The sequence below is a fragment of the Pundamilia nyererei genome, unplaced genomic scaffold (genome assembly GCF_000239375.1).
Source record: "Pundamilia nyererei isolate P.nyererei 1_Seehausen unplaced genomic scaffold, PunNye1.0 scaffold00014, whole genome shotgun sequence".
NCBI classification, from domain to species: Eukaryota; Metazoa; Chordata; class Actinopteri; order Cichliformes; family Cichlidae; genus Pundamilia; species Pundamilia nyererei.
In genome coordinates, this window is record NW_005187415.1 from 3,603,592 (window position 1) to 3,617,620 (window position 14,029).

Below are 14,029 nucleotides of genomic sequence, written 5' to 3' on the forward strand. Positions count from 1 at the left end.
AGAGGCTGGCTCTACAAAGTGATTAGACTTTTGTGTGTGTGTGTGTGTGTGTGTGTGTGCGGGTTTTGCAACCTTTAAAATCATTTTAGAACTTTTCTTTTACTTGACCCTCTTGTCATCCTTGTACTTAGTGTATACAGTATATTTGAAAAAATAAGCTTAGTGCAGGCTTGACAACACACTGATACAGCACCGTTGGGTAATTATTGCCTGTAAGTAGGGATTAGGGTTGTGGATGTTGACAGTAAATTGGCTCAGAGCATGTGTTAAACACGCCTTTATGTACAGACACCTTCTATTTTCTTGCAAAAATGGAAGGTGACTATTCATAAAGGGACTTTTTTTTCTTTTCTACATCACCCTTATTTAAGGATTGGCAGCACATTTGGTAAATATGTCTTTTGTTGTGTAAAAAAACAAGCGCGGTAATGAGATTTCTAAATATAAAACTTCAAAGAATGAAAAGCCAAACCTTTTTATTGTTTTTATTTTTCTCGTTTCCTTTGCCCTGCCGTACTATTTGCCTTTCAGAGTCTTGACAGCTTTAGAGATTAGTGCCATAGCTGCTAACAATCATTAGTGTGTTTTCACCATTGTGTCATGCACTGTTTTCTACCACCACCAACCCCCAGCTCTGCCTCCTGCGTGTCTCCTGCTTTCGTGCCGAGCAAGGAATGAAAAACAATCGTTATGACCTCCAGCGACCCCTGCAGACGCACAGTCAGTTAAATGGTTTGTAAGACGTTTAATTACCAAATGGTATAATCGTTATTCATCTCATCATTAGATGTATGATATTAAGTGAATTGCCTCCCCTGAGTCCCCGTGTTTCACAGATCAATAGATTTAGATGGAGTTTGAAGGGAGTAGGGGGCTGATTGGGAAGTTAAAATACTTCTGAGGCTCCTGATATGAACACAAGCATTGTTCCTGTGATGCACAGTGGTGACATTGACTCATTTATTTATGCAATTAGCTTTTATGTAGGTTTAATTATGCTAATTTCAATGTCGGCAGACAGGAATGGTATGTCACTTTTTTTAAATGGATTTACAGCTCCTGGGTTTATTTGGTGGTGAAAGGACAAGAAACAATGAATAAGGTTATGGCACCGCAGACTTCCCATCAGCAGAGTGCTTGCGTTTGCACTTTGGGACACTTTGTTGGTATCGTGCTTTGTTTGAAGGCATTGTGGAGATTGCTAATGCAGCGTGTACACCTCTGAGGCCCAGTAGCCTGCAGCTTGATATTGCCTGTATTCCCAGTGTGAATATGGCTGAGTGGTGATCGGGGACTTGCTGCACCAGAAGCTGCTATTCACTGCAGCAAGCACTACTAGCCTGAGTTAATTGTCCATTATCTGCTATTATCTAAGCTCTCCCTCTCCCTTTCTCTTTTATTTTCTCTCACTCATGATTCTAGCCATCACCACCAGTTTCACTCACTCAGTATGCTGTATCCACTGCTTCTTTTTCCCTCCCTACTCTAGCAACCTTATACCAATGGTGTAGTCAAGTCCTGGCAACTGAGTTCAAATAGTAATAATGATTCCCTTTGTTCCTGACGTACCTCGAACAGGATTCTGAACATGAAGTCAGCAAAGCACCATGTTTAATCCTTGTCTTATCGTCTCACTAGTTGAGTGGGAGGTGCTGAACATTCTCATTCAGAGTACACATTTGTGGATTATTTATTCTTAAAAGCATGCAGAGGAATCCAAATACATTTGAATTATACTTTTTTTAAGTATAAAGTTAAAACGTGTTCAATATGATTAACAGTGACAAGCTATCATTTTGACAAGAGAAGCAATCTCTTATCCTGGATAAATAAATCAATTTAATTAAAGTTTATCAAAGAATATCAGCTTCTTCTTCTGGTTTCTCTTTGATGACATGATAGATCTGTCTGCAAAGGTGTTTGAGGAATCCTCAAATATTTCACTTGATGGCACTGTTTTCCTTTTTGCTCCAGCTCAAGCAACAGGGAATGTTTTATGTATGCTGGGCACAATGTGAAAAGTCTGGCTATGCCACAGATACGTGTCTTCCTCTTTCCTTCTGTCCCTGGGCACTGAGAAACTGTCAGAACATTGGCAATAAAAAAATAAATAAAATAAAATGTGCACTATATTATTTAAAAAGAAAAATATCCCACAGATAAAATGGTTTGAATCTAAGTACGCATTGATCCAGTTACTAAAATACTTTATTAAACTACTCCTTGTTGTTTTTGCTTCGCTGTTTAAATGAATCCACATGCACTCCAGTTGTGTTGCTATAAATTCTTCTACTCATTCCAAGCAAGATGATGCACACTATAAGACATTCCTCAAGTTAATTTCTTTCCTTGATATAGTTTTGTCCTTGTACTCAATTAATCACCACATACCGCTAGACTGCATATTAGACCTCACCATTTACTAATAGACACTTTTTAAGGCTTTCATTTACTGTATGAAATTGCTGATTAGAAAAATGTGGGAATCTTGTATGGTAATGTAGAGTTCTTCTTGTGCAATTTATTGCTGTAAATGCCAAGACCTTTGAGGGGCAAAACATATTATTAGAAAGCTACTTAGAAGCCAATACAATATTTTTTGTATTTTTATGTTTTTTTCATGTGATGTACTTGTAGTTATGCAGTGCTTTTCTGGTCTTACTGACCACTCAAAGTGTTTTGAAAAGTGCTTTTTTTCAGTCAGTCAGACTTTGGTGTCAGTACACTCAGTGCAAAATCATGTGTCAAATTCTGTCATGTCATTTGTCAAACCCTTAGAAAAGAAATTAGCTAATAAGTTTTAAATATTCCCAAGAGATGGTTCACCTTTGGGAATGTAAATTTTTAAGTCGACACAATATTAACTCGTGTTTTTCATTTTTCTTTTTAATGTTTAGACTTACTGTTGCTAATATTTTAGATGAAACTCCTAGAATTGTATTGTGTAATGAATTTCTTCTCATTGTTCAAGAGTGACAAGACACTGAATGTAGGGTTCATGAATAAGGTCAAGCAAACTGAGGATTTTTAGGGTTATGAATGATGTGTTTATTACAATATTTAAATCATTTTACAATAATATATAAAGAATGTTATATAATATATGCATGCAACCAAATATCTGTCAGTGCTAGATTGTAAATTGTATATTTGTTGGTATAAATTGTGGTATTACACTGTAAAAAGTAGTTGCCAGTTCATACCATTATTTAACAGGGATATTTCTTACATTGTAGTTATGAGTTGAAAAAAATAAAAAGTATTCAAGCCTAAAACTGTAGTTAAGAGCGCTCCACTCTGGCCACCATTTGTCCATTAGTTTTCCTGTTCTCTCACACACAGTGAGACTTAAGCTGAGTTTAAATAGGAGTTGGATGGATGGATTAGAGGTGTGTGGGGCGCTGGGGGATCAAGATCATATTAAGTGCTCACAAAGCAAATTGCTCAACATTAAGAAGTCTTGATCTGGTGGTCCTGCTTCACAAGCAGCCTGTAAAGAAGCAATATATCACAGTAAAAAATAACTACAGCTTGTATTTCAGCATCGTGCGCATCATAAATAAAGGTGTGCCACGTATAATTGAGGCTCGTGCACGGGGAACTCGGCTGGAGATGAGAAATGGAAATCTGTGTACTGGTAAATAGATAATCACACAAAAGTAATTGAGGTTTTCAAACCCCAATCTAGTCTGCCAGCATGAGCTCGTTTGCATGTTAATCACGTCAGTGATTTCCCTTCATCACAGGGAAGTCCGTGCACACTTCCATAACCAGCTTTTAATTGCATTTAAAATGTCACAGAGGTGGAACACATGTAATTTAGCCAGAACTGTGTCCAAATTAATGGGTACTACTGAGACGCTCCATTGGACAGGGTTGGAAATGAGAGAGGCTGTCCATTGTTTGGGTCTTTATTAGAGATGCCTCAGTCTTTCCGTCTCTCCACGATAACATCTTTACAGCACCTTTTGAAGTTTCTATCAAGACTTCAAAATGAAATCTGACAAGCATTTTGTGAACGACTTAACTCTACAATAGATGCCAACTTCTTGCAAAAAAAAAAAGCCAAATGGGTGGACATTAAAAAGATGGAAAAAGGAAACATCAAAGGAAGAGAACGCAAAGTCAAAGTGTTAGGTTTTAAATGGAGAAAGAAAGGGAGGAATAGTTTATTTTCTTTCATCACCAGGTGTTCTTTGGCGTATAAATTACCAAGATGATGTTTCCATAACACAGCTTAGGGCACTCTAGAGAGGGGAAACCTGCAAAACAGACCTATTTAATTTTTCATAGAGGTGGACCATCAGGAGCAATAAGCCAATATTCCTCTTCACCTTTTCCAGATGCCTTCTACACCACTATATCTTACCAAAAACCCAAGCCCCTCTTACTTTTGGATTTCATTTTTTTTTTTTTAAGAAAAAGTTCTGCCGAGACCTACATGAAAGGAAGGAACTGTTGAAATGTTAATTTTACCATCTGCTGTTGAGGTCTGCTACCTTTGTGTGTGTGTGTGTGTGTGTGTGTGTGTGTTTTCTTTTTTCCTGCCTTCTTTAATTCCCAGTAGTTCTGTTCTGTTTCATGAATGTGCTGCTATTTTGGCTGTTTGAAGTCATGGGGTTTCTGTGAGCGTGGCTACGACTGGCTGGAAAATACAATGCCACATGGCGGATGGTGGAGACTGTCCCATTAGTTTCCTGTTTAGAGCCCTGTCCCTCCTGGTAACACTGCTTCTTATACCAGTCCCAAGGATCCAGTTACACTCCCATGCATGCCCAGCTCCAGCACACAGTTTGTCCGTCCCTCTTGCTGACTCGGGCTTGCCCTCGCTCCCTCTCCTTCATGAGTCTGCACGTCTTTGGGGACCTATTTAGTCTGTTTATCTTAATGCTGAGGATTTTAATCACTCGTTAACAAGACCCCTAGCACCTTTGTCCAATAAAAGGTTTTTCTCCCTCTCAGCACACGTTATTGGTAGTTTTCCTGTAAGCTCTACAAACCCCCGTCGAATCCAAGATGGAAATGAAATTCTTGACAGCAGTATTTCCCCATCTTTATGTGTCCAGCCTTTTCATCAAAAAAGTTGACACTTTTAAAAGCAAAGACATATTGCCAAGTTTGCTGTAAAGATTTTGCCAAATGGATAGATTCCATTGTGAGATTTGATAGTTGGCAATTAGGGTGAGACATCCTGTGTGCAGAGTTGCTTAGCATTTTCCTTGGCCGGGACCAGATTGTTTAGTCTGCTCTCATTGTGAGCTGTTTCTGAGCTGCAGTTGACGGTTGTTTGCAGAGCGCTGGGGGAAAATGTGAGAGGGGCCAGTGCCTTTCTCTATTTATTTATTTTCCCCCTCCTTGGAGCTGGAATCTGATTTGTGTTCATGTTTCTCTATTCTCTCTGAGTGGTTTTTAAGTGTGGCTGCTGAAATCTAGACTCTGTATGACCTCACTGCGCGGCCTGTGTTTCATTAATGACCAGCCCTGTGGTTTGGGGAGAGGAATATTTTTCATATGACACCGCCTTGCATTAGCGCGAAGCGGCAGCTGCACAACCACAAAACCATCCAATTTTGTGGCTTTGAAAGGTGTGAAAAGTTCAGCTCCCTATAGCAAGCCTTGCATTTATAATTATGCTCAGTGTATGTATGTATATGTGTCAAGAAGCGGAACTACTGAAGACTTGTAAAAGAAACCCAAAGGAAAAAAAGTCACCTGCTAATGAAACATTTGTCTTTCATTCTCCTTGGCAACTTGTAAAGTAAATAGTGGCGATATATTTCAGAGTAAGATGTTTACACACTTAAAGCTCTGACATGCTATGCCTTCGTGAAGCCACCTAAAATAACAAGCAGAAATTCAAAGTGGAATAGGTAGCACTTTGACAGCTCGATTCATCTGTAGCAAATATTTGATTTCAACATGATTTTATACTGTTTGGAACCCTTTGTGGGTCCAAGTCTTTTTAAGTCTTATTTTTTCCAAGTGCCACATCTGGCATATGGAGTATTTCTTTGCAGATTGATTGATTTCCCAGGCTTTGTTGGAAGCCACACGGCGTTTTACTAAGAAGCATGCAACAATTCACAGACACACGTAGCAAGCCTCTATACCCCCTCCCTTCTCAAAAAAGAAAAAAAGAAAAGCTCAGACACTAGACTACTGTAACTGTTTGGTACCTTGCAGGATATTGAAAATCCAAGAGGAAACCTCAGATTTGTCCTCTCCTGAAACAAAGAGCCCTTGTGCTCCGGCCATCCTCTTCTCTTCCCCCCTCGCACTTTAAAACCATACCTTCATCATCATCATACCGATAAATAAAATGTCTTTGAAAACACAAGATAATTTCAAGTCATTCGCTGCGGTGCACTCCTCTAGTTCTGTCAGCTTGAAGGCAGGAGTTGGAAGAGGGAGAGATTGAGGTAAGTCACCAAGTCTCAGGGAGAGTGAACAAAGAAGAGAAGATTACCTAATAGTCCTGCTATGTATTTGAAGTGGAGCCTGCTGTTTGTTTGGGGAGGTTCAGGAGATGGATGTGCAGGGAGATGTCTAAAGGGCAGCTGATGGGTACTTTTAAGCTGTCAGAAACATCCCATTTGTCTTCTTGAATAGATGACAACAGGCTTCGACAGGGGCAAATGACAATAAAGAGAGAAAGTTATTGTCTCCCAAGTTCGCACAGTGTTGAGAATGTTGCCTCCAAGTATAATTGAGCACCTTTGTGTAAATTAAGAGTCATCCACAGTGATAAGTTGACAAGGCTTATAAGCCACTCATGCATGCACTCACTATTTTTGGTGCCTGGTGTCATGAGATCTCTAATCAGTCTGCAGTCTGCTTGTATATGTTTGTAACCAATACAGGTTTGCTGGTTGTCACTGTTTATAAAGAAGTAGTTAACTTAATTAATCCCAAACTGATGCTTAACTTTCTTGAATTAATCTCATTAGAAGTCCACATTATATATGTTGCTCGAAAGATGCAGAGATTTTTAGATGAAACGTTTTCACGCCTCTTGTGAACGCCTCACAAAACGTGAAAAACATTTTGTGAAGAATACACTTCTTACTGACACTTATTCTTTTTTAAAAGTCTCTTTTTTTCAGCTGGCATAACCCAAGCCACTCTATTGATAACTTCTAAAAATGGTTTTCTGAATTTCTTTTTTCTAATTCCATAAATTGCAGTCTTCCTTTCTCTTGTGATTTTTGAACAAACAGTTACAACCTTTTGATTCTTTGAAATCCCTGCCATCCGTTTCTGTTTTGATAAATTGTACATCTCGTCCTATTTTCAAAGTCATCAGCGATTGCGTTTTTGCCACTCAGAGCACTGAACATGGACAGCTTTTAAAGGTAGTGAGTAGGTCTGATAAGTGGCTCAATCCTTGTACTAAAGCATTTTTACTGAAGGTTTAATAGCCACTGTATAATGAATTATAATGTATTCTCTCCGATTGCAAATTTCCTCTAATACAGCCCTTCTGCTGTAGTGGAAAAAGTCCATCTGAATATTATTGTGACCAGCTTTTTAATAATACAAATCAATTGCATGATTTTAAGTAGTTAGACTCATACTTTTGTTGTAAATTTTCCCCCCAATGCCAAATGGAGTGGTGCTTGTATAATTGGAATAGCTAACCAATTTCAAAGCAGAGACATTTTTCATCCCAAAAATGATTTGCTGTGTTTGTGGTACATCATGGTCAGCTCTAAGTCAACTGTATGTGTTAGTATAAAATACAGTCGAACATTTCAGCCTAGTTTGAACACATTGAAAAGCAATAGGCTTATGAATCATCTTGCTGTTCCAATTTAATGGAACATACCTTTCAATGACAGCGTGTACCAGCACATCATCAAAGTGAAACTTCCAAAGTTCCGCTTAACTTGTTGCTGAAATAGTTTCTCGTTTTCAAGAAAATTGCAGTGTGCCAAGTCTCCAGAAGTGTATCAGGGAATCTTCCTGAAGGAAAAATTGCCACTTGCATACTTGTCTTTGACCGAAGTGAAGCCCTCACCCACTCCAGGGGGAACATGTGCTGTTTAGGAAGATATAAAGGAGTAATTTTATTACTCGGTACATCTCCCCCTCAGAAGCCATTTCATTTCTCCTTTCAGCCTCCACAGAAGCCTTTATTTGATCTCATATTCCCGAGTATGACTGCCTCAAACCAGTCAGACTCCGTTTATTTTCATTTGGAAAACACATTTAGCGTTGAAGGGATGGCAAAGGATTTAAGTGAAGAGCAGGGGGTTCTGGTGTGGAAGGGACTGAGGCGAGTTTCTCTATCACATGTTAATGTTCTCCTGCAGGGATTGTTGGGAGCCAAACTTTAGATTTTTCTTTCCCGCAGTTTCTAGCGGTGTGACTGCTTTCAGCGTCATCACGAATAAGCTTTCAAACATTACCACTTCTAGTCTCCGCACAAATACTTCCCTGCAAATAGCTGCTAAGTTTGCATCCATACAGTGAAATTGATACAGCTGGATACCCTTTACTCAGTGCTTTGAAATTGCAGATCATTGAAAAAGTGTGCCATTTATTAGGCAGCCCACTTAGGCAGCCCAGATGTAGCTGGTCACTTGAGAGGGAGACTTCCTCATAAACTCTGAGCCTTTACAGCGGGCACAACACCCAACGGTGGAGTCAAAATTAACCCGCAACCTTCCCTCAACTCCACATACTTGGCTAAATCCTGAGCCAGTGCAGCTGTCTGGAGGAGCCTGCACCTTATACACACAATTCCTAAAAAAACTCTCCCCCTCTTCCTCATTTATCAGTGTTTCGGTCTGTCTCTCTGTCTGTGCCTGCAGCACCTATATCCTCTCCAGCCTGTGTCTGGTGACAGCATAATGAAAACATTTTTGTGAGAAGTGTCGTTTCAGTGCTCCGGAAGTCCCACTCACCTAAATAGTTCCTTCTCTATGTCTTGTCTGTCTTTTTTTGTATTTTTTTTTTTGTGCGTGTGGGCGAGTGGGGGGGTATTATAGCCTCCACTGGGCTCAGTTCCACACATTGAATTACCTCCAGATGTAATTCCTACTCCCCCCCCAACCCCTTCACCCTCAAATTAGTGGCTAGTAAAAATTAGGTTTGAATTAGCCGTGGTGTGGAGAATATGAGAGTTTTAAGTTTTCCATATAATGAGTTTATTATTCTTTGCTAGAATGCCATTTTCCTGAATTAATTTGATCAGGTCTTTTTTTTTAAAGGTGTAATTGGTATCAAGTCGAATGGTGTTTTAGTCATGAATGGATAGCCACTATGTCAGCAGTGAACCCAGAAGGCTGAGGTAATCGGAGGTCTGCTTAAAAGCTCCACGTCACAACAGCTTCTGGGGATTATTCCCAAAAGTTTCCCTGTTATCTAATTCACGGTCAGCATCTAATTTTTCATCCGGCATGAAAGCATTTTTTATTGCTACTTGTGAGTGCATTGATGGGATTCCTTGGATGTTAGATAGCGGGTTGTTGCATAGCATATACAGGTGTTGTGCTCTTTTGACTGCCAGTGAAGCTTGTCTCTTTGCCATTCAACTGTGTAGCCGTGGTTCTGGGAATGATAATCTCTTTGGCAGAGCTGGAGCTGTGGGATCCTCAGACACTACAGATCACTGTCATAAATGGGTTTCAGATTCATCCTCTAACAGGAAATCTGAATGCATGAGACGACTATTGAATCCCCCCCTCGCCTTTTTTTCTTTTTGGCCGTTGCTTTAGCTTGATGACATCTCAGTGGCCAAGAAGATAAAAAAACAAAAAAACCACAACAACTCAGTAGCATGTACTTTTCTCCTAGTAGGAATCTAATTAAACCGTAGCTGCCTTTTACTATATGATCATATCTACTGCTGTGAAAAAAGAGAAGTTGTCTTCCATGCTCTATTCTTTCATCTCCTTCCAATCTGCTGTATAACAGGTAAACTGCTGTGAGCTGCACTTGCTTGTTTAAATTTATCCATCTCAGCTGAGCCTTTGATTTCAGCAACTCGTTTAATTCAAATATGTTTTTGAAGAAAAGCAATTTTTCTTTCTTTCTTTTTTTTAGAATTGGGGTGGGCATCGGAGGCAGCTGCGGTGGTGGGGGAAAATAAGAGGAGGCACTGGAGGGCCAATTTAACCTGGAGTGTCTGTCGCTAGTCTACCAGCTCCTTCGCTTCAAGAGGCCCAGTTAGCTTGAACTGTCTGACTTCTGTCATTTCGATCTCTTTTTATTTTTCTGCTGTAATGTATACTTTAATTCCCGCCCACCTGCCGTCTGTGTGTAGCTACGGCGTCGGCAGAAGCAGCTGGAGGGGAGGTGCAGGTATCATTAAGCCTTTGAGAGGCACCAGCGAACAGTGCAGAGTGCTATACGTGGCTCCTTGCAGCGCGTGTTGATATTTTTGGGCCCAGTGAATGCACAGCCTAGTTTATTTTCAATAGAAGCGATGGCTGGGTTTGGGCAGAGTGTCCCCTCCAGCTGCTTACTCGGGCTGTTGATATTGAGTCAAGCAAACACTCTCTCAGGGATGTCCTGTTGGGCACTCGGCCAGAGTTGCAAATGGAAGTCACATGTGGAGAATCCCAGAGGAAGGCGAAGAGGCCTTAATTCACACACATTACCAATAATAATCAACTGTGGCAGTACTGGTCTTACTGGAAGCAAAGCCTTTCATTAATCACTGATTTAAAAATGTTGTATTTCTTACAATAGCAGCAAACAAACAAAAGTCAACATATTTATTATGATTATTACTATGATTGCAACAATCGGGGACCCCTCCACCCCCATTGACTTCTCTTGTGTTTTTTTTTTCTTTTTCTTTTTTGGCTTTCAAACACATATGCAAATATATTTGGACACTGTCATTATCATCCACTTAATAGGCATTTCATGAGGGATTTTCTGAATGCACGGTGCAGGGCAAGTTGCCATGGATACCCCGGTGCTTAAGTACAGTATATTAAAATGGTGCTGCCTTCCAACCACTTATATAATCACCGGTCTGTAATGGTCTTTGCTCTGTGGCCATAAGCAACATATCATGTGATCAGCATTGACCAGGACTAGTAAGAGCCCTACCCCCTCATTATGCCTTATTTGGCTTATTCATTTCATTCTTTGTAGGCAGGACTTAGTGGAACAGGAATTATGCTTGTGGAACATTTATGTGACAACTTATGAAAGGACCTTGTGTGTGTGTGTGTGTGTGTGTGACATGAATTTATTTCCAAAAATGGGAAAATTAAAAGAGGACATTTTAAACCTTATATTGAAAAGTCAGGATTATTGACCCCATATTACACGTGTATATAAAAATAACATTTTTTTTTTTCAATACAAGTGTAACATATGTATAATATAAATAGAAACTTGAGTTAACCATAAAGTCATAAATGCAATTTAAGGGCTCATCACCATCCCTGCTTAATTTATTTCCTCTGTGACAGTAAAATGTGTTTATAAAAGCCTTTACAGTCTCCTGCAAGTTCAATCTTGGCTGAGCACTTTCAGTGTCAAGTTGGAAGAATGTGCTTTGAGTAAACCAAAGTATTAAGACAAGCAAATCTTTTTACCTCTCTCTAAAAAAAGATTTTCAGAGGACTGACATATGAAAACCTTTATTTTTTAAATGCAAAGCTTTTCCTCTCCATAGTGGTGTAGAACTCAAAAGTTATTTATTTTTAAGCCAACAATTCCTGCAGTGGTAAGGCTGCCCTAGCTAGTGTGCTAGGTGATGAATAATGACGGGTGCTCTACCAATTGTTCCAGGTGGCGCTAAATTTCTGGGAAGTAAGACAACATAAATAGACTTACTGAAAGGTTTGAGAGAAATATACCTATATTACACTTGTAATCTCTGAGAAATCTTTGTGCTTGCCTTTTGTCCTATTTTTTTTTAATTTAAAAATTAGTGCATTATTTTGTAAATTCAATACATTTAGGCTAATACCTGTTAATAAAATTATAGCTGAAGATTGGCTCCTAGTAGCTGACCTTACAGCAGTGCATGTGCTTTTCAAGGCACACTTGACTTTGTCCCCAGTGCCAGTGTAGCTTTAATTAAAATAGTAGTGGTGTGTTTGTGTGCCTATAAACTATGGAAATTATAGCAGTGCTGGGAGATGGGAAGCATTTATTGCTATCATCAGTGTGGAGTTTGAGTGCGTTTCAGATCCACTGCTCCTCCACTGCTGCTGCTTTTGCCGAGGTTGGTAACCAGCTGCTGCCACCATCGCCCCTCCCCACTGTACCCACTACACATGTCTATCTATCCATCTCCCCCATTTTCTCCCTCTTTCCCCTCTCACTGTTCTTCTGCCACCACATCAAGACGCTGGTGGGCCTGTTTGTCTCTGTTGACCTTGGCAGCAGAAAGCACTGGAAGAAGAGACGTGGGGAACAAATACCTGAAGGGAGAAGGCACAGAATTGTCACAGAAGTGTAGAAACAGGCATAGCATTCCCCCTAGTGAGGCAAATGTTTCTAAGGCCAGGGGCCTCGTGTTTGTCTTTTCCAGTGGGGCACTCTGAGTAGTTTATTAAAGGGGCTGAAGGAGCTTTCTAGCCTGAAGCCCTTAGCGCTGAAAGAGAAATGGGAGAAATTACTGGCATAATGTGGATGCTTAGAGCAATTAACAGCAGTTGTTTAATGTTAGCCCCTTTTGACTCTCTCCGTCGCTGTCTCTTTTTTTTTTTCTCTCTTGCTTGCTTTTCCACTCTTGTCATCTCTCTTTCTCTCGCCTGCTTCAGCTCCCACGGTCTCTTTCAGCCTGTCATGATTGTTTGGTGTTTACCTTTCCTGGCTCAGAGCTCAGACAGTTGACACTAATGAAAATGCTACCTTTTTTTTTTTTTTGGTCTGTGTTTGTCTCTTAATAATGATATCATACAGCTAAAATATGCTCCAACAGAGCCGGGGAGATAATGTGCTATTCAGAGGCTGTTAAATTATACCAGTGCGCCGCTCTGAGCTGTGAGTTCAAGTGGTCTTTACCCCGCGTTGGGGGCTGCATCTTTGCCTAAATAAATCTGTCATAGTTGCCCCGGGTGCCGCTCTTTAAAACAGAAGATTCTTGCACTCCCTATAACCTCTTGCGGCTGCCTGTATGCTCGCACATGTGTGTGTCCGTTAGTGTGAATTTAATTTTAAAGTTGCATCTGTGCCAGATTTAGATGTGTATTTGTGTTTGATTATGTGGCACAAACTTACATAGGCAAAGGAATAAATAAAAGTCCTCTCTTGTATTAAATCTCTCTGGCCCATGTGGCACTGCAAGCTGGTGGCAGATGGACTAGCTTTCGGCATCTGTTGTGTGCAGACTGGGGGCTTTGTACTCCTCTCTCCTGGGGAAGACCGAGCCTTTCTTCTTGCCAGTAGATTCCTGTCTGTTGGAGCGACTAAGAAAAACATCTGTGGCATGCAACGGAGAGGGAGGGAGAAAAAGGGGAGAGAAAGAGGAGGAAAAAAATTGACAAAAAGATTGGCAAACACCATTAGCCCTAAATGTTCCGTCTCATTGCCTGTTGTGCGTTGTTTACAATGGGGGAAACACGTCAATACATCACACGCAGCACATCTGATCCCAGCCGAGACTCGTTCAGCTCGTTTCAGCTTTTGTCAGCGTCTTTAGCCGGCGATAGGGATTGGCAGCTTTTGCACTTCTAGTAATAGATACTGACCTAATTCATTAGGCTTCAAATATGTGAATGTAACATTTGTACAAGCACATTTTCTCCTTTTATCAAGTAGTAAACCAAGCCTTTAAACATTCTGGCTGAGGGAGAAAAGCTGTGAAATGTTTGTCAGCTTGTGTGTTAATTTTTTTTTCTTTTTTCTCTCTGTATATCTTTTTATATTTCTTCCTTCCCTTCCCGTAACTGTTTTGTTTGGCCAATCATTTACATTTAAAAATACCTTTTGTTAAGGTATTTATAACAGTTTTAATGATCATCTTAGAAAAATAGTAAGCAAGCATTCGGCATGTGGCGGTCTCGCCAGTTTTCAACCTTTTGTCGTCTCCCTCCCCTCTCAGATTCCTCCAGTA

At 40.1% G+C, this 14,029-nt stretch overlaps 1 protein-coding gene and 1 long non-coding RNA gene across 3 annotated transcripts in view; one reads left to right on the forward strand and one right to left on the reverse strand.

Moving 5' to 3' along the window:
- Positions 1-14,029, forward strand: part of foxp2 (forkhead box P2) — a 99,034-nt gene that overhangs the window by 14,155 nt on the left and 70,850 nt on the right. The window lies entirely within an intron of this gene.
- Positions 11,914-14,029, reverse strand: part of LOC102215986 (uncharacterized) — a 3,155-nt gene continuing 1,039 nt past the window's right edge. The window contains exons 2-3 of the long non-coding RNA XR_311503.1: positions 13,195-13,395; positions 11,914-12,392 (exon numbers count right to left, since the gene is read on the reverse strand). This is a non-coding gene — a long non-coding RNA (uncharacterized LOC102215986). The remainder of the gene's footprint in view (positions 12,393-13,194; positions 13,396-14,029) is intronic.